This window comes from Oryctolagus cuniculus, chromosome 6, assembly GCF_051225735.1.
Source record: "Oryctolagus cuniculus isolate XC-2025 breed Fujian yellow rabbit chromosome 6, ASM5122573v1, whole genome shotgun sequence".
In the NCBI taxonomy this organism is placed as follows: domain Eukaryota; kingdom Metazoa; phylum Chordata; class Mammalia; order Lagomorpha; family Leporidae; genus Oryctolagus; species Oryctolagus cuniculus.
In genome coordinates, this window is record NC_142872.1 from 125,233,531 (window position 1) to 125,260,425 (window position 26,895).

The 26,895-nt window shown below is 37.0% G+C and overlaps 1 protein-coding gene across 18 annotated transcripts in view; it reads left to right on the forward strand.

Moving 5' to 3' along the window:
* The window catches only part of VPS13B (vacuolar protein sorting 13 homolog B), a 779,033-nt gene that overhangs the window by 102,348 nt on the left and 649,790 nt on the right, over nt 1-26,895 (forward strand). The window contains exon 1 of one of the 18 annotated variants that reach the window (XM_089336379.1): nt 5,751-5,840. The exons of the other annotated variants lie outside the window; for them this stretch is intronic. The gene's annotated coding sequence lies outside the window, so the exon portion shown is untranslated. Of the gene's footprint in view, nt 1-5,750; nt 5,841-26,895 lie in introns of those variants that run through there. 18 annotated transcript variants of the gene reach the window in all.

Genomic DNA, 26,895 nt, shown 5'->3' on the forward strand with positions numbered 1-26,895 from the left:
ATTCTGATCTATCAAGAAATAGTGTGGGATTTATACCAGTTGAGATGTTGCTAGCAGTTTTAATAGGTATTTATGAAAACTTATCTCAGTTATGTGCTGATTTATTTATTATGTGTAAGGCTAAAACAATTTTAGTATAAATATTGCAATATACTATAGAGATTTCTTCTTCAAAAAGCCAGAATTCCTAAAATAAGTTATCACCTGTATAGGAAAGAATATTTAAATAAGAGAGGCTTATTTTAAGTATGTGTAGGACTTACTATAAATATTGTCTGTGGTTTAATATGTCTGTAGACATTTGTAACAAAATAGTCCAATTAAATAACGAAAGCCTGAGATCACAGAATGTTAATATTTACTTGGTTATGCTTTGTTTTTTTGTAGATAAGACCACTTCTGCATTATTCTGTGGTGATATTTTTGCTATGTTTGACAGAAATATATTGCTTTCAAATAGTTGCTTTAAGTTAGTTAATAGGAAATAAATTATTTTTGATCAGTCTATTCTTAGCAACTCTGTATTCAAAGTAGTAAATAGAAAATTCAGTATATTTAGATACTGCTTAGTTAAGTGCAGTTTGAACTCAGTGAAATGCCAGATACATGATATACTGCTTGACTAAATCAAAATCAGTATGAAGATGGGGAATTTTATTTAACTCCTGTGGTGAGTGAGGATTATTTTCGTAGAGTAAATTTTTGTTATGTCATTAAATGTCAACTCTGTTCCCACTCATGGTTTCCCCTTCTTCAAGTTATACAAGCTATTTCATTTGGATTCCACATTCTAGAGTTTATTAAAGTTACAGATATGATTATATGTATATTAAGGTACTTCAAAAAATTTTGTGGAAAGATAGAATTAAAAGATACACTTATTTCAGCCCCCAAAAGTTTTAAAACCATGCAGTCTTTTATGTGGTCCATATTTTCTATGAACTTTTGGCAGACCTATAGTATTCATGGGTTTCCAATTTTTTTGCACCAAAATAAATTTATTTCTGTTTTTCAATAAACTTTTGGAAGTATCCTTTTATATTTTGTATAAAACACTTTTACTATAAGCTACAGCTTTCAAAATAAGGCTTTAGTCAATGTAAAAAATTTTAATGTTTTGAATTACTAATCTATATGTAAATCAACAACAGTTTATATTACTTTTTATTTAAAATAATTTCTGAATTAAACTTAATTACATGTGAGCTAGAAGCTAATGAAATTTAATCAGTACAGATAAACATGTACTGTAAGATTGAAAATAAATTATTTTTCTCATTTACATTTTCCTATTAACATGAATACTTGAATATTTTTGTTTGTTTGTTTTTTTTTTTTTTTTTTTTTTTTTGACAGGCAGAGTGGATAGTGAGAGAGAGAGACAGAGAGAAAGGTCTTCCTTTGACGTTGGTTCACCCTCCAATGGCCACCGTGGCCGGCGCGCTGCGGCTGGTGCACCGCGCTGATCCGATGGCAGGAGCCAGGTACTTCTGGTCTCCCATGGGGTGCAGGGCCCAAGCACTTGGGCCATCCTCCACTGCCTTCCCTGGCCACAGCAGAGAGCTGGCCTGGAAGAGGGGCAACCGGGACAGAATCCGGCGCCCTGACTGGGACTAGAACCCGGTGTGCCGGCGCTGCAAGGCAGAGGATTAGCCTAGTGAGCCGCGGCGCCGGCCGAATACTTGAATATTTTAGCGTCCGTGGACGAGCTATTACTGTATCTCTAAGAATTTACTTTTTGTGAACTTTTTGGTTATATTTTATTGTTAATTCTGCTCTACATGGCTTCCAAATGTGTGACAGTATACTTTTCAGAAATATTTTATTTGCTTACTATTTTACATTGTATTTACATTTAGTTCTGTTAGGCCCTTAGAAAAGGATTGAAAAGTATAGGATCTGGTGTAGGTTCTGTTAGAGAAGACACATTGATCAGTAATATTTAATGGCTGGAATCTCAAGTGCATTAATTAAGTTTGAATTTATCTCTTGTTAAAATTTGAGAATCACTAAAGAGCTGGTCAGTGGGCAGTAAGTGTCGCAACCCTCTTGCTCCTATCAGAATGAAGTGTTAGTCTTACAGATAGTGCTGTGCATGTTTCTGTAGTGACAGTGCTGCTGGGTTTCAAGATGCTTCCTGGGTCTTAATGTTCTTTTTCTTTTCAAAACAGAACAATAGTACATTTTCAATTCTGTTTTTAAAATTTTAATTGAAATATTAATTATCTACAGAAAAGTATATTGTGTGTGAACAGCTTGACATATTAATAACTGAACTGAAAATTTGGTAACCAATTCAAAGATCATAAATAACATTAAAAGGATCCAAAAATATTTCTTTTTCTCCTTTCTCCAAGGTTTATCATTATCCTGTTTTCTAGTAACATAGATTAGTTTATTTTCCTGGACTTAATATAAATGGTATTGTACAACATATATTCGTTTTTGATGTGTATCTGTCACTCTACGTGTTTGTTACATTCAGTATGGATAGTCATGCTGTGGAATATAGTTTTTATATTGTTTGGTTTTGTTGCTGTACAGAATTCCATTACATGAATGTTGGTGATTTATATATTCTTGAACTATAATTTTAATTTAAAAATAAGTTCCTGAAGTTTATGTTTACTTCTTTTTTATGACCTTGCTATTTACTCTTTTTCTTAAAAAAGTTATTTTTTTAAAAGATTTATTTTATTTATTTGAAAGTCAGAGTTACAGAGAGGCGGGGAGAGAGAGAGCGGGAGAGAGGTCTTCCATCCCCTGGTTGACCCTCTAGATGGCCGCAACGGTCGGGGCTACACCGATCTGAGGGCAGGAGCCAGGAGCTTCCTCTGGGTCTCCCATGTGGGTAGAGGGGCCCAAGGACTTGGGCCATCTTCTACTGCTTTCCCAGGCTGTAGCAGAGAGCTGGATTGGAAGAGGAGCAGCTGGGACTAGAGCTGCCACCCATGTGGGATGCCAGTGCTTCAGGCCAGAGCTTTAACCTGCTGTGCCACAGCACCGGCCCCAAAAAACTTACTGATAGAGATTAGATGTCATTCCTTAAATATTTTTTGATTACCTGAATTATGATAGGCTCTGTGCTGCTATGTGTTGGTTTGGGAAAAGAGTGCAGTAGAGTGCAAACAGGGTAAAACATAGTCACTGACTGTGAAAACTTAGACTGATGGGGAAGACACATATGAAAATAAATGTATTTAAATTGAAAAAGTGAGGTCGAAGCAGTATCTCTTATACTTTGAAGAAAGCAGAAAATTTCCCTGGGACTTTCAGGGATGGCTTAGAAGACATCCTGTAGAATTGTGCTTTAATGATATAATTAAATACACAAATATCATTGGATTGGTGGAGGAGGAATTTTCTAAGTTTCTTTGAATGAGGATATATACTTTTTTTTATGTAAACCCTTAAAAATAGTTAAACTATTCATTAGCCCTCTTTCTTCCTGATTATATTTGAGAAAGATCATAATATAGTCTCAAATTCACTTTCTCCTATATTAGAAGGTTCCAAAATTGTGTTTATTTATAGAGAAACACATGCTACATATTTTCTACGTTCAGAGTATGAAAATAGTACGTGGCTTAGAAAGTCAGGGAGAACATGGAGAAGGTAACTTTTAAGTGTGTTATTACAGGATAGGTAAGAAATGAAAGAGAATACTGCATTTTTTATATAGTGCTAGGTATCTAATTTAATAAAGCTTTTATAAGGACCCTATGAAATAAGATATTTACTTCTTTTAAAACTAAAATTCAGAGAAGTTAATAAGTTATCTAAAGTCATGTAGTGGCTGGACAAGGATTTTCATGGAGGATTATGTTATTCTAAAGTGTTTCATACCATTTTTACTTGAAGGAGTGAAGTTGTACATTATCCTTTTTCAGCTTTGAATTCACAGTGTGCTTCATGTCTTGTAGTAGAAATGAATTTCCATGAGATTGAGAAGTTTCAACAGAAGAGCTACTCAATCTGAACTCTGCTAGTTTGCAATTAATAGTTTATAGATATTATTGTAATGCTAATCTCATAGAATTGTCAGTATTTGTGTTGAGTGAAATATGAGACATTATCTCAATCTCTGAGTGTTCATGACACATCTGATTTATAGTCATCTACCCATTGCGTGAACATTTTGTTCAAAGAATGTTAGCTACTTTGTGAGGCAGCCAGATTCATTGCTGTGCAGCTCTGAATTTCTTTTATTGAAGCAAAATTGCTTTTATTTGAAGTTTGTGCTGTTTGGAATTCTGCCTAAGAATGATGTTCCTCCTCTTCCATAATTATTACTTATACATGTCATTGCCATTTTAATTCTAAGAGGAATGTGCAAAAACACATTGTTTTTTAATATTGAGGGATCCATCCAACCACCCATTCCTTACTTAGCACAGTGCCAAAGATTTGGTTTTAACTAGTGCTGTTATTGAGCAATTCATTTGTTAGAGAAAGATGCTTCTGTGGAATCTGTTTTTCAGTTAGTGTAATCAGAAGATAACAGGAATTCGTGCTAGTAGGCTTAGGGTATTGATCTGGTGTCTGAATTACAGGTGAGGCAGATACTGCTCCTTATATCCTTTCAACATCAATGGAAGTTCGGCCCTTCAATTCTTTTTTTTTTTTTTTTTTTTTTTTTTTGACAGGCAGAGTGGACAGTGAGAGAGAGAGACAGAGAGAAAGGTCTTCCTTTGCCGTTGGTTCACCCTCCAATGGCCGCCGCTGCAGCCGGCGCACCGCGCTGATCCTGGCAGGAGCCAGGAGCCAGGTGCTTTTCCTGGTCTCCTATGGGGTGCAGGGCCCAAGCACCTGGGCCATCCTCCACTGCACTCCCTGGCCATAGCAGAGAGCTGGCCTGGAAGAGGGGCAACCGGGACAGAATCCGGCGCCCCAACCGGGACTAGAACCCGGTGTGCCGGCGCCGCAAGGTGGAGGATTAGCCTATTGAGCCACGGCGCCGGCTCGGCCCTTCAATTCTTAAAAAAAAAAACAAAAATGCCTGCAATACTTACTAGCAAATAAAGAAAATAAGTAACCCCACAGGGAGTAAAATAGTTTGCTCAACTACCCTGTCCTTAATGATATTAAAGTTTGTGGCCGCTAGGCCTCAAACTTAGATTTGGTCTTTTATTATGCTCCTGGAGAGAGAGATTTCTATTCCTTGTTTACCAGAGGCATGTTTCTATTCATCTGTCTGCTTTTGTAATTAACATTCTGATTAACTGAACATCTTAAGAGGACAAACACTTAACTGGGTGTTAATTCTTTTATTTCTATTTAAGTGACAGCAGCCTTAATATTCAACTTTGGTTCTTCTGGCACCCAGAAGTACTTTTATGGAATGTTTTGAATTGAAAAGAAACACTGGTATCATCTAGTATAATCTTCTTTCAAAGAAAAGAAGACTTAGTTTCAGAGTGATCAAATTACCTGCCTGAAAACACATAATCAATATAAGTGCCTCAGTTTGATAATTTCTTTGTTGATTCCATAGTCTTTAAGCTGTATTACTTTGCATTGAAAATTTCTTCTTATTATTATTACAACTACTGCAGTTTTTTATTGTGGTAAAATACACATAACACAGAATTTAAGTAAAATTTTAAGTGTAAAATTCAGTGGCATTAAGTGCTTTCTCATTGTTTTCCATTCCCACCAACGGCTGTGACCAGAACTATCCCTCATTACCCTCTTTTCCAGCTCCTTATAACTATTCTACTTTCTGTCTCTTATGAATTTGACTCTTCTAGGTACTTCATACAACCATTTGATATTTGTCCTGTATGTCTGGCCTATTTCATTTAGCATGATGTTTTCAAGATTCATCCATTTTGTAGCAGGTACCAGAATTTAATTCCTATTTATTCTTCATTCATTCCTTTGTAAGACAAAAATTTGTGTATTCATTATATATGTAAAGCATATTTTGTTCCCTGCTTATCCACTGAATGGCACCTGGTTTCCTCCAGCCTTATAGCTGGTGTGAGTAATGCTACTATGAACATGTGAGTACAATATAGCTGTTGGAGTCTCTGCTTTCAGTTCTTTTGAGTAAACATCTAACAGTGGAATTGCTGGATCATATGGTAATTCCATGTTTAATTTTTTGAGGATTGCCATGCTGATCTCCACGGTTGATGGCACCATTTTATAGTATATGAGGGTTTTCCAATTTCTCCACATCCTCATTTATACTTATTTGATTTTGTTTTTTGATAATAAACATCCTAATGAATATGAAGTAGTGTCTCATTACAGTTTGAATTTGCATTTCTCTAAGGATTAATTATGTTCAGCATTTTTCTTGTGCTTAATTGGTCCTTTGTACATCTTGTATGAAATGTATAGTCAACTCTTTTGCCCATTTAAAACTTTTTTTTGTTCGTGAGTTGTAGATGGTCTTTATATTTTTAAAAATTAAACCCATATCAGATATGTGATTTTTGTAGGTGTTTTCTCTCATTCTGTATGACCACATTGATTTGAATATTAAGTCTCTGTCTTAACGTAACTCCAATGCCACAAGTTTGGGTTTTACCTCATTGGTATCTTTTGCATTTTGTCTGAGGTTATCCTTTAGATTTCACATAGTTTTTCTTAAAAACTGGTATAGGCTGACCAAATAAAAAGTAGTCAAGTATTTCTTTGGGATATTTCTCAAGTTGGAGAGAGATGAATTGTTAGAATTTTTGGGGGTTGTTTTCTAAGTTTATCTTTTCATATCAGTTTATCTTCATAGTGGTCTTTACTCTCACTATTTTCAATGATGACTGGCATGTAACATTGTCTGCAGAAAGATGTAATTTTCTGCAGTGTCGGAAGATCTTTTCTAACTTAATTTTCTTCTTTCTTAAAACATGTTTAGAAGCTTTGTGTCTGTTGAACTCTTCTTCAGTAGATACAGTATGTGACATATAGACATTAAGAGGCTTAGAATATAGATGAGTTCAATATTACTAAAGAGAATCAAAATTAAAGCAAATATATGGCCAATTAAATGGCCATTCATTTGTATCTTAGTCTGTTCAAGCTGCTATTTCAAAATACCATAAGCTTATAAACAACAGAAATTTATTTCTCTTAGTTCTGCAGACTGGAAAGCCAAAGATGAAGCCTCTGACCAACTTTCTGGTTCATAGCTGGCACCTTCCCACTATGTCCACAGACGGTGTGGTGGGAAAGGAGTTACCTTGTTCCTCTTTTATAAAGACACTAATCCTTTTCACAAGTTACTTCCCCGGAGGTCCCACCTCCTAAATACTATCATGTTTGTGATTTAACTTTCAACATAATGAATTTTGTGGAGACACAAACATTTAGACTGTAACAGCTGGTTATTTTAATATATTCAGGATAGGTTTCAAGAGGATACAAGGGTTTTGGAAACAATAGAAAGACTGATATCTTAGTACCAGGTTTTCAGATGAGTTTATAAGTGCTTTATCATTTCCATACATCCTCTCTGACAGACACATATGCATGAACATTGAATAGTTCATGGGAAATTAGCATACTCTTTTATTTCCACTTTCCCACAAATTTTTAAAGCCCTTCGTATTTCATGTTTTGAAATCTATAAACATGTTGGCTTCCTGACATTTTGTTATTAACAATAGTAATTATTTTTGGAAAATGGGATTTTTAAAGGGCACTAATATTAAAGGAATCCATAATTATTTTTGTGAACAGTGTTCATTTAAAAATACTATTGTAGACCTAATGCTTCTTGATATTCAATTTTGAAATTCAAAGGAATGTGACAGTATAACTCTTTGAGGTATTCTTAAGCAATGAATCAATTCAGCCAGGCACTTACCATTCTGATTACAAACTTTATTTCTTAGATAGTAGATGTTAACATTGATTTTTCACCATCTGTTGAAAGATAATATATTTTCAAAATTCCAAGCAGATAATGAACATTAATCCTGTGTATGATCATATACCTGGACATTTCAGGATAGTCTGGAAATCATATACACTAGATTCTAGGGGGGAAAAACCCCCAGCTTTTTAGCTCTATGAAATCCTCCTGAAACTGACAAAAATTTCTGATGTATTTTTCTGCTTAAGAGGTAGATGAATCAAAGTATGATGCATATTTAATAAAATAAGATTCAAACTCATTAAAATATATGATGATTTCTGAAATTGTGACCTTATTTGAAACTAGTGGGCCTACAGTTTTTCCGTTACTAAGATACTTTTTATTTTATAAAATTTTAAAACCATAGTATCTGAAGATATATTCTCTTTGGTTATAGATGAATTAAATTTTGTTACATGACTTTCAAGGGTGGATCATTAAGTTATAATCACAACTTTGAGTATTGCATTCTGTAATCATTGAGTAATCTTTTTTCTAATTTGCAAATATTTTATATTTTAAAAACTCATGAATAAAATTACTTTCAACTTGTGTGTGTAGTTATGTGAGAAATTTGTGGGGAGAGTTTTAATGACTTAGGATTAGTATTAATAGCATATGTATGTTAACTTTAGTACTGAGTCTTATATGCATTATTTCATTTAATCTTCATAGCAGCTTTGAGACACATGCTACCCAGTTTATAATTTTAACTGAACATACTATTTATTTTTGGGAATCTTCAAAACAGTTTGTTGAAAATGTGAATTATGAAAAAAACCTGTGCATACATATCAAAATTATTTTGTGCCAAAGTAAATTTTTTGTAATTATATTTTCCTTGAACTTTGTAAGTATCCTTGTGTGCACTGTAAATAGTAAATTTGCAGTTCATTTTTAACTTCGTTGATCTAAATCAGGACCTAAAATTAGGAGCCCTTTCTAGCACTGACAAGAGTACACTACAAATTGGTGGTATGTTTGAATCCTTAAGTATCCTTTCATAGGAATAACTGTATTTAAAAAAAAGCCCTTTTGAAGTATAATTTATATAGCTTAAAATTCATCTACTTCAATGTACAAAAATTTACTCAGTGATGGGACCAAGGATTGTTATCATAAATCACAGTAAATCATCCCTACAGTAAAGATTTTTATGCCCATTTACATTTAATCTCCTTCCCTATCGCTAGTAGTCACTAATCTGCTTTCTTTGCTTGTACATTTGACTTTTCTGGCCTGTAACTGGAAGCATATACTGTGTGATCTTTTGTGTCTGGCTTCTTTCACTTAGCTGAATGGTTTTTGTGGTTCCTCAACATAGCATGCACAAATAGTTAACTTGTTTTTATTCTGTGTCTCTGTGGCTTTTCTTACCCACATAAAATGTATTCACGTTTATCAAGTAACTATTCTTACTCACATCCAGAGATGTTTAAATTCCAGTTGACGTTGCTATAGTTGCTGTTTTAACTGTGGGGACTTTGTAGAAAATCTTTTTTCCCCTCTTCATCCTCAAATAGCCATAAACTTTTGTCATAATTTTTGAGACATTGTATAAGGGTGAATAGTGTTTGTACTCCTTGCCCTGTGATTTTTCTCATTGAAAGCTCGTTTAATTGTAGAGTTTAACTCTGTATGAGAGTTTTGTATGCATTTTGCATAAAGATCAGTAAACAGCAGTGGAATAGTTTTTTTTTTTTTAATTTAAATTTTTGGTAACTGAATTGACTTTGAAACTTTGTCATTATAGGACTTTGTCAATTTTGCATCTTGACTAGTTTTACTTTTCATATTTGCATTTGTGACCCAGGACCTAGCATATGGTAAAGTAATTGCAACTGATTGAACTGGAATTTAATTAATCAAATATTTACTGTTTAGCTAGATTAGATTTTAAGATAACCAATTTTTTTTTTTTAAAGATTCATCTATTTATTTGAAAGGCAGAGTTACAAAGAGGCAGAAGCAGAGAGAAAGATAGGTCTTTCATCTGCTGGTTCACTCCACAGATGGCTGCAATGGCTGGAGCTACACCAATTTGAAGCTGGGAGCCAGAGCTTTCTCCAGATCTCCCACGTGGGGGCAGGGGCCCAAGGGTCCTGGCCATCTTCTACTGCTTGCCCAGGTGATGGCAGAGAGTCAGATCAGAAGTGGAGCAGCCAGGACTTGAACTGGTGCCCATATGGGATGCCAGCACTGCAGGTGGTGGCTTCACCTGACTTGCCACAACACAGGCTCCAGGATAACTCATGTATTTAATCAACTTACTGTTAGGAAGAAAAGCCAGTTGAACTATATAAGCTTATTTCCCTTCTTTTGTTTATCTTTTTAAAAATAAATGGAATTTTATTATTCTAAATACTCTAGCAACTATGAGAGATGAGTTTAGATGCTAGCATCTAAGTATCTTCCATTTTTATTTATCCTAATAAGTACAGATGGTTAGGTATTTCAGTGCTGTTGGAGCACCTCTGGATATTTGCTGGTTTTTTGGGGGGTGAGGGGGCAGAGAATAATATTTTTAAATGAATACTTAATTTTTCATAATTTATTTCTCATAGTACTCTTTCATAAATTCTCAGGAGTAATTTAAAAATTACAAGAGTAACAGAAACCTTGATTACACCTGGAAATAAATATAATCTGAACAAGCTGTCATAGAATTCTTCAAAATTGTATAGAATGTTTATAATGTCCTGTTTAATAGTTTATTAATTATGCTAATGTTTTAGTTACATTGTTTTCATTTTGGAATTAAAAATTTAAAATACACTGAAATTTAATACTTTTATATGTATATTTCAGTGATTTTTAGAAAATACACAGTCATGTAACAACTACCACCAATATCAAGTTTTAGAACATTTCTGTCACCTCTACCAGTTTCCTCTTATTCATTGCAGCCAGTCCTTTCTTCTCATGGAGTGTCTCATCTTCTGCTGAGGGTACTTAGTACATAGGAAAGGGCAATATCTGTTTCAGTTTGCCAGGTTGTAGGGTATGAACAGGGATGATAATGGATGACCTGCTGACTTCTGGTTAGCTAGCAACCCACTGCCCCTTCCTTTGTTCTCCTTCGTTTATCCAAACCCTGCTGGTGACTGAATCTCTTTACTAGAGTCTTGAGTTTTGCTAGTCCACAGGACTGCCAGAGACTGAAGCACATAGCATTTTCAGTACACAATAAAGGGCTTAGTGTTTAGATTGTATACACATTCACATATTTTGATTTCATTTCATCGAGCATCTTTTGCTAAGGTAATTTAAAAAACATTGAGAATAGTAAAAATGAAGACTGGAAAGATAATTTTTGTATATGAGATAATACAGAACTCATTGTATTTTGTGGATAATAAACCAAGTAGTCTACTTTTTAGATAAGTTTAGCTTTAAAAACTTTAAACTGTTTTATATACATTGTTCAGTTTGATAGCTTTATTGATAGTGTTGGATTTGTATGAATGTGAAAATTTTACCTGAATTGCATTTGAGTCTGAAGTATTATTTGCTCATAGCAAAATAATAGTTTTATTATATAAGTCCATTTTAATATTTGTACTTAGTTTTTGCTTGGGAAGTTGAAAATAGAAATGAATCTGGACTTTTTCTTGATTTTGGATGTTTTCTGGAATGAATTTTCTCTGGAATGAATGATTTTTAAGTAACAAATACATTTTAAAATTTTGTAGAAATGATGCCTTCTGAGTAATCTTTATGTGAATAATAGCTCAAAATCTTAAATTTAACAATGAAAACATTGGTTCCAAACATGTTTTTGTCAGATGTCTTTGTCTTTTAGTGCTAACTTGTAAAGTCACTTCTAAGCTAATTTGAGACTTAACATTGGTTATTTTCAATACTTTGCCACCTTATAGGTAAAAATATTCACTTATGAAGTTATAAATATTGTTAGTAATTTGTATTTCTGTTGCTTTTTATTTTACTAATAAAGTACAGTGATTATTTAGAATATTAATACATTATTGTTTGCTTGAAAAGTCTGACCAATCTTTATATATGTTAGTGACACTACTACTTTTTGTTTCTTAATGTGTTTTGGTTCTGATTTGGTAATGTGTTTAAATAAATGACAAGTTGAAATACATATTTTTATAGTCTTTAGAAGGCTATTTGTGTATAGAATTAGAAGCATATAAAAAGCATAACTGTCTGTATCAGTTTGGTCTCCCCCCCAAATTCTTTTTTTTTTTTTTTTTAATTTAATGGCTCAAAAAGCATTTGACACGTTAACAAGCAAGGGAGTGTTCGTTCAGTGAGTACAGAGTTTCCTTTGATTTTGATTCTGGAAAATTTGATGTTTGCCACATGCAATTTTATGATCACTTGGGTGTGAAGTTGTATAGGCAAATGTGATCCATTTCTAATTCCCTTGTTTAAAGTTTTAAACTTCGTAAAGTAATTTGTTTACTAGTGTACAAATGAGCACTTATATTCCATTTTTAGATTATCACCTCAAAATTGATTATTAGATATTGAAGAATGTTGTTACATGGTGTCTATGAGAAGTATATTATTCACTTTTTCTTAATATTTGGTTTTGTCTGTGTGAAACAATGGGAGACTATTATCCTGTGACAACATTCTATTGTAGTGACAGTATCTTTCAAGTATGTCTGTGTTTCATTATTTTCTGGGGGACTGAAACTTAGCAGTGTTTTTTCGAAAGAATGATATGTTGTGAGTATATTTATTAAAAGGAAGTATCTTGGTTAGTAGTCACTGAATATAGTCCAAAATAGTTGTGTTTTAAAAACCACTGCCTTTAAACTTATTTAACTGTGTCTTGATGATTTAATGACTTTTTGAATTGATAACTGGAAATTTAAGAACAAATAGTCATTGGAGGTTCCCATATTTAAATGATAAAATAGTGCATTTAAATGGCAGAGCAGAATCTAATGATCGCAGCACAGTCCTCTAGTATAGCATTTTCTACTTAACTAAGTTTTATTGCAAACTGGGATTTTTAAAAATTCCATTACCAGCATTTAGAATAAAGAGAGATTATTATCCAGGCCGGTGCCGTGGCTCACTTGGTTAATCCTCTGTCCCAGTTGCTCCTCTTCCAGTCCAGCTCTCTGCTGTGGCCCAGGAGGGCAGTGGAGGATGGTCCAAGTGCTTGGGTGCCTGCACCCGCATGGGAGACCAGGAAGAAGCACTTGGCTCCTGGCCTCGGATCGGCGCAGCGTGCCAGCCGTAGCAGTCATTAGGAGAGTGAACCAAAGGAAGGAAGACCTTTCTTTCTGTCTCTCTCTCACTGTCTGTAACTCTTACCTGTCAAATAAATTTTAAAAAAAGTTTAAAAAAAAGAGATATTGTTATCTTTATTTTTATAGATATGGAAATTGGTGGTTAGGGAAGGTGATATGGCAGACCTGGAGAAGTAAAGTTGTCTGCGTTAGACAACTTTTAATTAGTTAGTGATGGAACCATTAATAGCACATTGGTAACTGTTAGCAAGTTCTCGTGAATAACTTTGTATTATTCATTAATGACTTGTAACTTAAAAAAGTATTCCAATTTTCCTAGAATAATCTGTGAATACTTAGCAGTCTTAAAGTTTCAACTGACTAATGAATCATTTGTTTGTTTAAAAATAAATTTTTGACACCTACCATGTGAAAACCATTGTGTTGGAGGCCTTGGAATGCAAGTATGAATAGATGTGTTTGCTTTTTCGTTCTTCTTTTTCTTCTTCCTTTCTTTTTTTTTTTTTTTTTGGATTCATTTATTTATTTGAAAGACAGAGAGAGAGGGGGAAAGAGAAAGAGAGATACCTTCCATCTGCTGGTTCACTTCCCAGATGGCTGCAACCACCAGGCTGGCCCAGACCAAAGCCTGGAGCCGGGAACTTCTTTCAGGTTTCCACATAGGTAGCAGGGCCCCAAACACTTGGACATCTTCCACTGCCTTTTCCGTGCCATTAGCAGGGAGCTGGATCAGAAGTGCAGCAGCAAAGACAGAAACTAGCTCTCATATAGGGATGGTGGTATTGCTAGAAGCGGCCTAACCCACTATGTCACAACACTGCCCCCCCCCCTTTTTTAAAGATTTATTTATTTGAAAGGCTGAGTTAGAGAAGAGGGTGAGGGAGAGAGATCGATCAATTAATTGATCATCCATCTGCTGGTTCACTCCCCAAATGGCTACAATGGCCACAGCTGGGCCAGGTTGAAGCCAAGAGCTTCATCTGGGTCTTCTGCATGGATGTAGGGGCCCAAGTGCATGGGGCATCTTCCACTGCTTTTCTCAGGTACATTAACAGTGAGCTGGATCCTAAGGGGAACAGCTGGGGCTCAAAATTGTCACCCATATGGGAGGCTGGCCATGCAGGCAGCAGCTTAACCTGCTGTATCACAACACAGGCCACTGTTTTTTCTGTCTTGATCCTCTAAAAATTTAGAGAAGTGTTCCTGAGTGCTTGCTAACTCCACATCTCCAACCAGCTTTATTTTTTGGCTAATTTTTGAAAGTTTTAATAATGTTCTTCCCACTACTAAAATATTTTGCTTTTCATAGTTAGCATGGTGAAGATTAAAGTCATTAAAACATTTTGTGATACCCTACCACTTTTGACTTTTTCTAGATTCATCTGAAAGGTTTTGGTACCTGTTCCCTCCTTCCTTATGTGTTTTCAAGTTTTCTCCTTTTAGTCCATCTTTCTTTTTTTTGATTTTATTTATGAAATTATTTAAATTTCATCTATTTCATATATACAGGTTTAGGAACATAGTGATACTTTCCACCCTACTTCCCTCCCACCCATACTTCTACCCTTCCTCCTCTTTCCTCTTATTCCATCTTAATTTTTACAATTATCTACTTAGAGTTTACTTTAAACTGATAAGATTAACCCTACATTAAGTAAAGAATTCAACAAATAGTAAGAAAAAAAAATACACTGTTCCCCAATAGTAGAGGCAAGGGCTGTAAGCAATTCAGTATATTGTTTCACTAGGATATATCTTAAATAATCCTTATTCCTCAGATATTGGCCCAGTTAATAATTTTTTGAATTGAGTCACATCCTCTTTTTTTTTTAATTTGACAGAGTTAGAGAGACAGAGAGAAAGGTCTTCCTTCCATTGGTTCACTCCACAAATGGCCACTACGGCCAGAGCTACGCTGATCTGAAGCTAGGACCAGGTACTTCCTCCTGGTCTCTCACACGGGTGCAGGGGCCCAAGCACTTGGGCCATCCTCCAGTGCCTTCCTGGGCCACAGCAGAGAGCTGGACTGGAAGAGGAGCAACCGGGACTAGAACCTGGCACCCATATGGGATGCTGGCAGTGCAGGCGGAGGATTAGGCAAGTGAGCCACGGTGCTGGCTCTGAGTCACATCCTCTTACTATAACCTTCATGGTATAATGCTGTTTTTCACAGTGCTTTTTACAGACCTAATTTTCCTTAGTTTGTGTCATTATATAAAAGCCTTTCCTACTTGCTTCATTTTAATCCCCACAAGGACCTCTCTGTTCTTTGCCTCTATGGTGGACATGAGTATGTGTTGTCATGCAGCTGGTTATTTTTCCAGCAGTTTCACTAATTTTTTTGGTTCTCTGATTAATGAGATTGTAGGCTGCATTCTTTAATTTTCATTAATTAATATTAGAGAATGGGGAAGATTGATTTCTTGTCTGCTAACTGCAATGTCCAGGGTTGGGCCAGGCTGAAGTCAGGAGCCAGGAACATAATCTGCCACATGGATGTAGAGACCAAATTACTTGCTCTCACCTGCTGCCCCGCAGGGTACACATTAGCAGGACCTAACTGGCAGCTTGTGCCAAATGCCTGCTCCTCAATATGGTTTTAATTAGATCTTCCCTTATAACTAGATACTGGAATTTCTCATGTGTTGAATGTATTTGTCTATGTGAAGTATATCTTAAATGATTGTCTTTTTTTTTTTTAAGGTTTAATTATTTGAGAGGCAGAGTTACAGACACAAGGAGAGCTGGTTTGCTCCCCAAGTGGCTGGTGCTAGGTTGATCAGAAGCCTGGAGCCAGGAGTTTCTTCCAGCTTTCCTGCATGGGTGCAGGGACCCAAGCAGTTAGACCATCTTCCACTGCTTTCCCAGGCCATTATCAGGGCTGGTTCAGAAATAGAGCAGCCAGGTCTTTTTTTTTTTTAAGATTTATTTATTTTATTTGAAAGGCAGAATTGTGGAGAGGCACAGAGAGAGAGAGGCAGAGGCAGAGGGAGAAAGGGAGGGAGAGAGAAGGAGGGAGAGGGAGGGGGAGGTCTTCATCCGTTGGTTCACTCCCTGGATGTCCACAATGGCTGGAGCTGTGCTGATTTTGTGCTGATCTGAAGCCAGGAGCTTCTTCTGGGTCTTCCATGTGGGTGCAGGGGCCCAAGGGCTTGAGCCATCTTCTGCTTTCCCAGACCATATCAGAGAGCTGGATCAGAAGTAGAGCAGCTGGGACTTGAACTGGTGTCCATATGGAGTGCCTACACTGCATGCGGTGACTTTACCTGCTATACCACAGCACCAGCCTCAAGCAGCCAGGTGTTGAATTAGCACCATTACGCGATGTCCTCACTGCAGGTGGAGGCTTAACCTTGTATGCCACAGTGCTGCTGGCCCTTGTCTTTTTTTCTTACTAAGCTACAAGAAGTGTTTTTCTAAAGATATGTTTTGGTTATAAGAATTTTATCATGGGGTGGCCATTTGGTGCAGTGGTTAAGGTAGTGCTTAGGATGTTTTTAAGGAAAATGGAAGCAGAGCAGAGGCGAGATAGGATACCCAAAACGAATTTATTCAAGAAGAAAAATAAGTTCCTAGAGGTGGCCAATTACCAGTGTGCACAGAGACGGAACAAGTGGCAGAGAGCACAGCCTTCCAGCAGGCTGGGTCCTACATACCTTAGGGTGGGCTAAGAGTAAGGGTCTGAGGGAAGGGAAAGACAGTCGGGGGAGCTGAGCTAGTTCGTACAGATTTTTCACTGACTTTCAAACTTGAAAAAGATTGCAGGCTGGCGCCGCGCCTCACTAGGCTAATCCTCCGCCTTGTGGTGCTGGCACACGGGGTTCTAGTCCCGGTTGGGGCGCCGGATTCTGTCCCGGTTGCCCTTCTTCCAGGCCAGCTCTCTGCTGTGGCCAGGGAGTGCAGTGGAGGATGGCCCAAGTGCTTGGGCCCTGCACCCCATGGGAGACCAGGATAAGTACCTGGCTCCTGGCTTCGGATCAGCGTGGTGCACTGGTTGTAGCGCGCCGGCCGCGGCGGCCATTGGAGGGTGAACCAACGGCAAAGGAAGACCTTTCTCTCTGTCTCTCTCTCTCACTGTCCACTCTAGCTGTCAAAAAAAAAAAAAAAAAAAAAAAAAAAGATTGCAGAGGATGGGGTGGGGAAGAATACTGGACATGAGACTGAACTGGTTTCTTGAAAGATAGCAGGGATAAAGGAGTAAAGCGAATTTTATCTGCTTTCGGGCAAGGAGCTAAAAATGTCTGAGGCTTATGTCCTTGTTCCATCATTGCTCACATCCCAGATAGGAGTGCCTGGGTTCAAATCAGGGTTGTGCTCCTGATTCCAACTTTCTGGTAACATATGCCCAGGGAGGCAGCAGATAATAGGGCAGCTAGTTGGATCCCTGTTTTGTGCACTGGGGATCTGGACTGAGTTTCTGATTCCTGGTGCTACGCTTCTATCTGACCTACCCCCAGGTTGTTGGGGGGCATTTGAGGAGTGAATCAGTAGATAGGGGCTCTGTCTCTATTTTTTCCTCTCTGCCTCTGAAATAAATAAATAAAATCAAATCAGATGCACTGATTATGATAATACCTTTTTGTTGGCCAATTTCATACTGGAAATAACCCCATTGATTTTTTTTTTTAAAGATTTTTTATTTATTTGAGAGGTAGAGTTACAGACAATGAGAGGGAGAGACAGAAAGGTCTTCCGTCCGCTGGTTTACTCCCCAAATGTCCCCAACGGCCGGTGCTGTGCCGATCTGAAGCCAGGAGCTCCCTCTGGTTCTCCCAGGAGTGTGCAGGGGCCCAAGGACCTGGGCCATCTTCCACAGCTTTCTCAGGCCACAGCAGAGAGCTGGATGGGAAGAGGAGCATCTGGGATTAGAACCGGCGCCCATATGGGATGCTGGTGCCGCAGGTGGAGGATTAAGCTACTGCCCCCCACACCTCCCCCCCCTTTTTTTTTTTAAAGAAACTCCATTGATTAGGCTAGCAAATTGTGGCATACTTACTCCATAGTATACAACTGATCAATAAAATATAATAAACTTGTGATAAACACAATTGTGTATCATTAGTGGGATAATGATACCTAAGATTATAACCTGTGGAGTAGTTACAAATGTGTTAAAAAGGAAGATCATAGTATACCTTGATATTAGAAATGGAGAAATCAGAATAAACCCATGCCTTTTAATTTAAAGGTATTTCACATACCTTTTTCTTCCTGTTGCAGTCTTTTTTTTTTTTTTGATTTAGCAATAACACTTTGTTGAATTAGGTACTAGGATGTGTCATTATGCCCCCCATTTCTGCTCCATCTCAGTCTTAGAATTTTTTAAACATATTTATTCATTTTCATCTACTTGAAAGGCAGAATGACAGGAGAAAGAGAGATTTTCCATGTGTTGGTTCATTCCCCAAATGGCTGCAACAATCAGGACTGCGCCAGGCTGAAGCCAGGAGCTTGGAACACTATCTGGGTCTCCCACTATATGGCAGCGTTACAAGCACTTGAGCCATCATCCACACTGCTTCCCAAGATAGGAAACTGGATCCCAAGCAAGGAAATGGAACAGCTTGGACTCAACCTGGCAATCTTGTATGGGATGTAGGTGTTGCAGATAGTGGTTTAATTTGCTTTGCCACAACACCTGCTTCAGTCCTGGGGTTACTAATGTATTAGCTTTTCATTATTGATGGTATATTGAAGCTTATGTATGTTAATGATTTATTATTTTGTGTTTTTGTTTTGTGTTTGAGAATCCTTTGTTTTGTTTTTATTTAAGGTATACAAATTTCATATATACCTATTCAAGAACATAGTGATACTTCCCATCCTACTTTCCCTCTTGCCCGCGCTCTAACCCTTTTCCTCTTACCTTTCCTATTTCTATATTTAATTTTTTCTAAGATCTATTTTCAGTTAGAGTTCAAAAAATAGTATGAAGAAAAAAACACTGTCCCTCAGTAGTCAAAACAAAGGTGTCGCTCCCCGTCTTCGTGGAGGAACGACACAGGACCCTGCGCTGTTCTTTCGTCTGCTCGGCCCTCCCCGGGTTTGCTGCTGGTTCTTCCCGGGTTGGCTACCGTCCCTTCCACCTCCGTGGAAGGGCGGTTCCCCCTGCCGCTTTCCCCACTTCCGCGGGGGAGCGGCACACCGCCGGCCGGCTCTCTCGGGGGCTGCACAGGTGTTCCTTCAGATGTTCCCCTTAGATGTTCCTGGTGCATGCTGTCTCTCTCCTCCTTTATAGTCCTCTTCCACCAATCCCAACTCTGCTACCCACACGCCGAGTACGTTGCTCTCCTCCAATCAGGAGCAGGTCCTGCTGTTTATTGGTTGAACTGGAGGCAGCTGTGTAGAAGCTGTTACTCCCTTCTTAGCGCCATATTGTGGGAGAGCAGATGCATAGAATAAGTCTTAATTCCAGTAACTTAGTCTAGTCCGAGTCGCTCCCCACACAAAGGCTACTGAAAATCATACAATCTCAAAATGTCAATTTCAGTCCTTTAGATTACCTTTTAAGTACTCTATTAGTTACCACATATCAGAGAAAACATATGGTATCTGTCTTTTGGGCCTGGCTTATTTCACTAAGTATAGTGGTTTCTAGTTGCAACCATCTCGTTGCAAAAGACAGGATTTAATTTTTTTTAACAGCTGAATAGTACTCCATAGTATTATATACCATAACTTCATTATGCAGTCAACAGTTGATGGACATCTGGGTTGATTCCATATATTAGCTATTGTGAATAGAGCTGCAGTAAACATGGGGCTTCAGATCATTGTTTTTATATGCTGATTTCATTTTGTTTATGTGAATTCCAGCAGTGAGATAGTTGGATCATATGGTAGGTCTTTATTCAGATTTCTGAGGTATCTCCATACTGTTTCCACAGTAGCTGCTCCAGTTTACATTCCCACCAACAGTGGGTTAGGGTACCTTTTTCCCCAGCATCCTTACTAACATTTGTTGTTTGTTGATTTCTGTATGAGAGCCATTCTTACTGGGGTGAGGTAAAATCTCATTGTGGTTTTGATTTGCATTTCCCTGATGGCTAGTGATCCTGAGCATTTTTTCGAGTCCGTCAGTCATTTGGATTTCCTCTCTAGAAAAATGCCTGTTGAGTCTTTTGCCCATTTCCTAACTGAATTGTTTTGTTTGTGGTTGAGTTTCTTAAGCTCTTTACAGATTCTGGATATTAATCCTTTATCGGTTTCATAGTTTTTGCAAATATTTTCTCCTAATCTAATTTGGTTGCTTCTTTGCTGAGTGTTTGTTTTGCAGTACAGGAGCTTCTCAGCTTGATGTAATCCCATTTGTCAATTTTTGTTTTGATTTCCTGTGCTTCTGAGATCTTTTCCAATCTTTTCTTTGCCTATGAGAATCCTTATTTAAATGAAATTTTACTCTAGGGCATAATAGATAGAAAGTTCAAAGTGCAGATGTGTAGATGGATTTAAGGAGATATACAGCCCAGTATATTGTATTTGGTTTCTGCACTGCATATGTTTGAATGAGCAGTGAATATCTTTTGGTATGTTAGATGTTAAACTCAATAAAAACTGATTTTTTTTAAACTGTATTATTGCATACTATGTAATTGTATTTAATGCTTGGTGTTTGTTTAATCAGGGCTTAGTGTAGTATATTTTTGTGTCCAGAGTGTTAAAAATCATAATGACTATTATCCTCTTGTAAATTTATAAGTATTCATTTGTTAAAAAACCAACCTTAAGGTATAAGTCACATACCAGAAAATGTACTTGTTTTAAGCATATAGTTCAGTAACATTTAATTTACTAAGTTGGTCAATCATCACCATAATTCCAACACTCCAATTAAATACTCTTTCTCATGGTTATTCATTGTTCTCATCACAGTCTCAGAGAATCATCGACCTTTTTATATCTATAGAAAGGACTTTTCTTAGTTATATTACAGTATGTTGTAGTTTCAAGGTTCATCCATGTTGAAGCATGTACCAGTTGTTTACACTGCTGAATAATATAGTTGGCACTTCATGTCTATAGGTACCACAACTGTAGATTTAACCAACCACATTTAAAAATATTTTAAAAAATACTGCATTTATACTTAAGATATATAGGCTTTTTTCCTTTGCTTTGGTTTTAAAATTTTTTCTTTATTTGAAAGGCAGAGTAACAGAGACAGAGAGAGAAAAATGAGAAAGGGAGGGGTGAGTATCCTCCTTCTGGTTCATTTTCCAAATGCCCTGGGGGAGGCTAAAACTAGGAGCCAGGAACTCCATCTAAGTCTCCCACATGGGTTGTGGAGACTCAACCATTTAGGCTGTTTTATGCTGTTTTCCCAGTTAGCTGGGACTGGACACTGAGCTTCAATATGGGATGGCACTTCAACATGCTGTGCCACAATGCCAGCCCTTTTTTCCCCCCTTCCTATTTTGTTAACCATGCAGTTTGACAACTGTTTACATAGCATTTTAATTATTAGCTTTAAATTATTCAGAGATTAAGTGTATGGATGAATGTGCATAGGTTATATGCAATTACTATACCATTTTATGTAAGGTGCTTGAGTATCTTGGATTTTGGTGTGGGGAAGGGGCCCTGGAGCCAATCCCCATGGTTACTGAGTAAAATTGTAATCCATTGCATGAGTAAGCTGTGCCTTGTGTTTTTATCTGCTAGTTAAGATATTGGAGTTGTTTACAGTTTTATGACAGTTATAAATTTTATAGATTATTTAGTAGTTTTCGTGCAGGTTTACATTTTCACTTCTTGTAGATACCTAGAGTTTAATTATTTTTTAAAGAAATGAGCAATCTGTTTTCCAGAGTGACACCATTTTTTTACATTTGTTCCAGCACTGTATGAAGGTTCCTATTTTTTTAGTCTTGACAACAGTGACAGTTGTCTGTCATTTTGATTATGTCCATTCCAGTTGATGTGAAATGGTATCTCATGGTGGTTTTATCAGAATTCATTTTTCTTTGCTTAGTACATTGCAATACTTTGGATTTTGTAATACAATAATAGATATTCATTAATTTTTATTTTAATGATAGACAATATTTCCCACTTTATTCATTTAACATTTAAATTCACATAATATTTCAGAAATTTGAAAATATAAAATAATATATTTCAGCATGGGGTAAAATTTGCATTTTATTACTAACTTGCGAATATGAATTATATTTAAAATTTTTATATAACAGCCAGTACTTGAGAAGATACTGAGAAAGGGGTATTCTGAAACATGGCTTCTGAAATGTGCTTTTTTGGTGTGGTATATATATATATATATATATATGCATTAAAAAGCATGAGTAATCATGCAGAAAAGGTTCAGTGATCTCAAGGATATATAGTTTAGTCATCAAAAGAAGATTGTAGATACATTTGTATATGTTCCTATTAAAATCACGAATGCCTGTTTGAATGCATGAAATCAATATACAGAGGTCTGTAGGTTTCTATCCTAACCTCTTAAAAAGTGGGTATCAATGGAGAATGGAGTCGGTTAAAGTAAGGAGTAGGAGCTTTTAAAATTTTAACTTAAAAATTTTTTTTCATTGAGTGTTGATGTGTAAGTTGCCATTGTGCAAAGAAATAATAAATTCCCATCCTTTTAAATGCTTTCATTTCTGAGTTTAGCAAAGTTTTATACTCATTTCATTTTTTTTGAAAATCTGAATGAATCTTATTTTACTTTGCAGCCTATGAGTAATAATGAAAATTTTTTTTTTGACAGGCAGAGTTAGACAGTGAGAGAGGCAGAGAGAAAGGTCTTCCTTCCGTTGGTTAACCCCCCCAAATGGCCGCTACAGCTGGCACTGCGCCGATCCGAAGCCAGGAGCCAGGTGTTTCCTCCTGGTCTCCCATGTGGGTGCAGGGCCCAAGCACTTGGGCCATCCTCCACTGCCTTCCTGGGCCACAGCAGAGAGGTGGACTGGAAGAAGAGCAACCGGGACAGAACCAGCACCCCAACCGGGACTAGAACCTGGGGTGCCGGTGCCACAGATGGAGGATTAGCCTAGTGAGCTGCGGCGCTGGCAAAAATGCATTTCTTGGGAACCAAAAACCTAGACTTTACCTTTGGGGATTTGATGTAAATCTTTAGATTCAGATATTCCTGAGAGTATTTCTTTAATTTCTCTGAGGTATGCTGATTGTAGAAGAGTGGATGGCTGCTCCTCAAGTGTTCATATAGCAAAAATTTTATGGTATTCCTATAAACTTGAATGGATGATTTAAATTTTTTGTATTGAGTAGTAATAACCACTGTTCAGTCTTTTGTTTTATTTTGAAGGAATGATTTTCTGTATAGAAATCAGGATCATTCAGAAATTTCAGGTGCCATTTGTCAGCAAATTGTCCAAACAGAATATTTCAGAGCATTTGTTAATTAAGGCATTTTTATTTTTAGTCTTTGCTACTATACATTTCAGGCCTACTTGTTTCTGTTTCTTTCAATTTATCCTGGAGTTTGTCCAAGTTGAGTTTAATGAGTTGTTTATCCCACTAGTTACACTGGGATTAATTTTTCTCTAGAGAGTAATGTTTGCATTGATATTTTAAAACCTATTCTGTAAAATGAGTGTATGTTCAGACTAAGGATTCTGGATATGAGAAATAGGCATTTGTTAAATAATTTATTTTATAGTCACCTATTCATGTTAAAGTGGAGATTCAATGATATTTCAGAAAAATTTGAGAAGTCCACACGTTGTTAGATATGTTCGTGTGAATTTGTATTGAGATTTATTTATTTATTTTTTTTATTTATTTGACAGGCAGAGTGGATAGTGAGAGAGAGAGAGACAGAGAGAAAGGTCTTCCTTTTGCTGTTGGTTCACCCTCCAGTGGCCACTGCGGCCGGCGCGCTGTGGCCGGCGCACCGCGTTGATCCGATGGCAGGAGCCAGGTACTTATCCTGGTCTCCCATGGGGTGCAGGGCCCAAGCACTTGGGCCATCCTCCACTGCACTCCCTGGCCACAGCAGAGAGCTGGCCTGGAAGAGGGGCAACCGGGACAGAATCCGGCACCCCGACTGGGACTAGAACCCGGTGTGCCGGCGCCGCTAGGTGGAGGATTGAGCTTGCTTTATTTTAAACAAAGTTTAATACATGTGTAGTGGTATAAATCACAAGGAAAACTACACTTTTAATGTGTGTTTTTATTGACATTTTAATGAGTCCCTCAGATAGTTTTAAAAAGTTATAAAAGCTATTGATCTTTTAAAAAATTTCTGAAGCAAGTTCAGTTTTTTGAGGTAATAGGTGCATAACCATTTTTACTTCATTTATTTGTTAAGCTGCTGTCAATATTTCAGAGGTGACAAAAGTATTACTATTATACTAATAATACCAATAGCAAATGCATTGTGTAAGGTGTCATCTATTGGCCAATCATTAACTTTTATTTTGGCTTAAATGCTACTGGATTATTTAACGGAAGTGTAATAAAATATACTTTCGTGGTCAGTTACAGTTGAATAAAAAGCAATCCACAAAGCATGTCATGTGTATATTATATAATTAGGTTATTTATTAGTAAATTCTTTTGAGCCAAGTGAATAATTTCCTTTGATGTTAAATATGAATGAGAAAATTTTTCTTTACCCTTGGGGATCTCTAAATGGCAGAATAAATTAATCTTAAAAATTTGCATATGTTTAAGTTTTTATTTAAGTCTGTATTATCCTTTTGGGAACCATTTTATGTGGCATATGATGGATTTAAATTTAGAATACCATATACAGTAGCTAAATTTATTATGAAATAGTAAAGACCCTCTCGTAAAATGGATTACATCTTACAAATAAGTATTGCTGTAGTTATAAGAACATGGCTCCTACTACACCATAGGGCCTTCTCATTGTAATAGGGTATGTGAATGAAGATAGAATGCCTAGTTCATTTTCAGATTTTATATAGGAAGTGTTCCAATTCTCAGCTTTTCTTACTTAGTATCACTACTAATAAAGTGTTTCTTTGGGGGCGGCCTTGCTATAAAGTGGGCTAAGCTATTACTTGGGATTCCTGCATCCCATATTGAAAGAGTGCCTGAGAACCAGTTCCACTTTTGCATCCAATCCATTTTCTTGCTGATGTTCACCCTAGGAGGCAGCAGATGATAGCTCAAGTACTTGGATCCCTGTCACCCACATGGGAGACCTGAATGGTGTTCCTGGCTTTGGAGCCAGCAAATGGAAGATCTTTCTGTGGGTCTCTCTCTTTTCACTGTGCCTTTCAAATAAATAAAAATAAACTTGTAAAAATAAAAACTGGAGAACATCCTGGTAAGGAAAATAAGCCAACTCAAAAAGAGACATCATGTTTCCTCTTATTTGTAATAGTTAATATATAGAATATAAAAATGTGTGGATGTTATATCATTTGGTATATAGTTATCAATAGTGCTTCACTCATAAAAAGAAAGACAAATATTTCATGTTAATCAAACATTTTTAGAAACTTTGTTTTGAATCTTTATCAAACAAATTGTTAAGGATTATATATTACTATAGTTTTAATGATCTTTTAAAATTTATATGAAAAAAATCACAGAAAAAGTGTATAGATAAAGAAGTGTAAGTTATTAAAAATGGTTTTTTTGGTCAAGAATTTGAACAGAAATGCAAGAACATAGCAGAGAGAGAAGCTATTCCTTTTTTGCTCAATCTCGGGTGGCTGAACGCCACTTGTCCCTCTAAGAAGTTTAAATATTCCTTTTTTAATCCTTATAAAAGAAGGAAAATAAGGCAGAAATGAAAATGAGCTTTTTTTTTTTTTTAAAAAGATTTATTTATTTGAAAGGCAGAGTTAAAGAGAAACAGAGAGGGATAGAGAGGGAGAGGGAGGTAGGGAGAAGGGGAAAGAGAGGTCTTTTGTCCGCTAGTTCACTCCTCAAATGGCCGCATTGGATGGAGCTGTGCCAATAAGGAGCCAGGAGCTTCTTCTGGGTCTCCCACACAGGTGCAGGGGCCCAAGAACCTGGGCCATCTTCTATGCCTTCCCAGGCCATAGCAGAGAGCTGGATTGGAAGTGGAGTAGCCAGGTCTCGAACCGGCACCCATATGGGATGCCAGCACTGCAGGTGCCGCAGCACAGGCCTGAAAATGAGTTTTAAAAGGGTCCAAAAGTTGGAAAAGTGGAAGGAAGCATACTTTTGGAAAATCTGGTATATACAAACTGGCTGGCTAAGGTAGAAATTGCTGTGATACCAAAGAAAAGAGGCAAATATATCTAGGATTATTCAGAGTGTGATTTATTAGGGACTTAAAGCAAAAGGAGAATTTAGGTAGTCATAAGACTTGAGGATCTAGAGGTAGAAGATATATGGACTAGGACAGTGTTTTGTGAACGAAGGTGGCCCATTGCTAACTAATTTTTTTAAAGATTTTTTTAAAATTTATTTGAAATGCAGAGTTACAGAAAGGGAGAGAGAGATCTTTTTATTTTTATTTTATTTTATTTTTTTAGATAGGCAGAATTAGAGCGAAAGGTCTTCCTTTTCTGTTGGTTCACCCCCCAAATGGCCACTACGGCCGGCACTGCGCCGATCCGAAGCCAGGAGCCAGGTGCTTCCTCCTGGTCTTCAATGTGGGTGCAGGGCCCAAGCACTTGGGCCATCCTCACTGCCTTCCCGGGCCACAGCAGAGAGCTGGACTGGAAGAGGAGCAACCGGGACAGAATCCAGTGTCCCAACCAGGACTAGAATCTGGGGTGCCGGCACTGCAGGCGGAGGATTAGCCAAGTGAGCCCCTGTGCCGGCCTCTGTAATGTATTTTTAAAAGAAATACTAACAGGGGCTGGA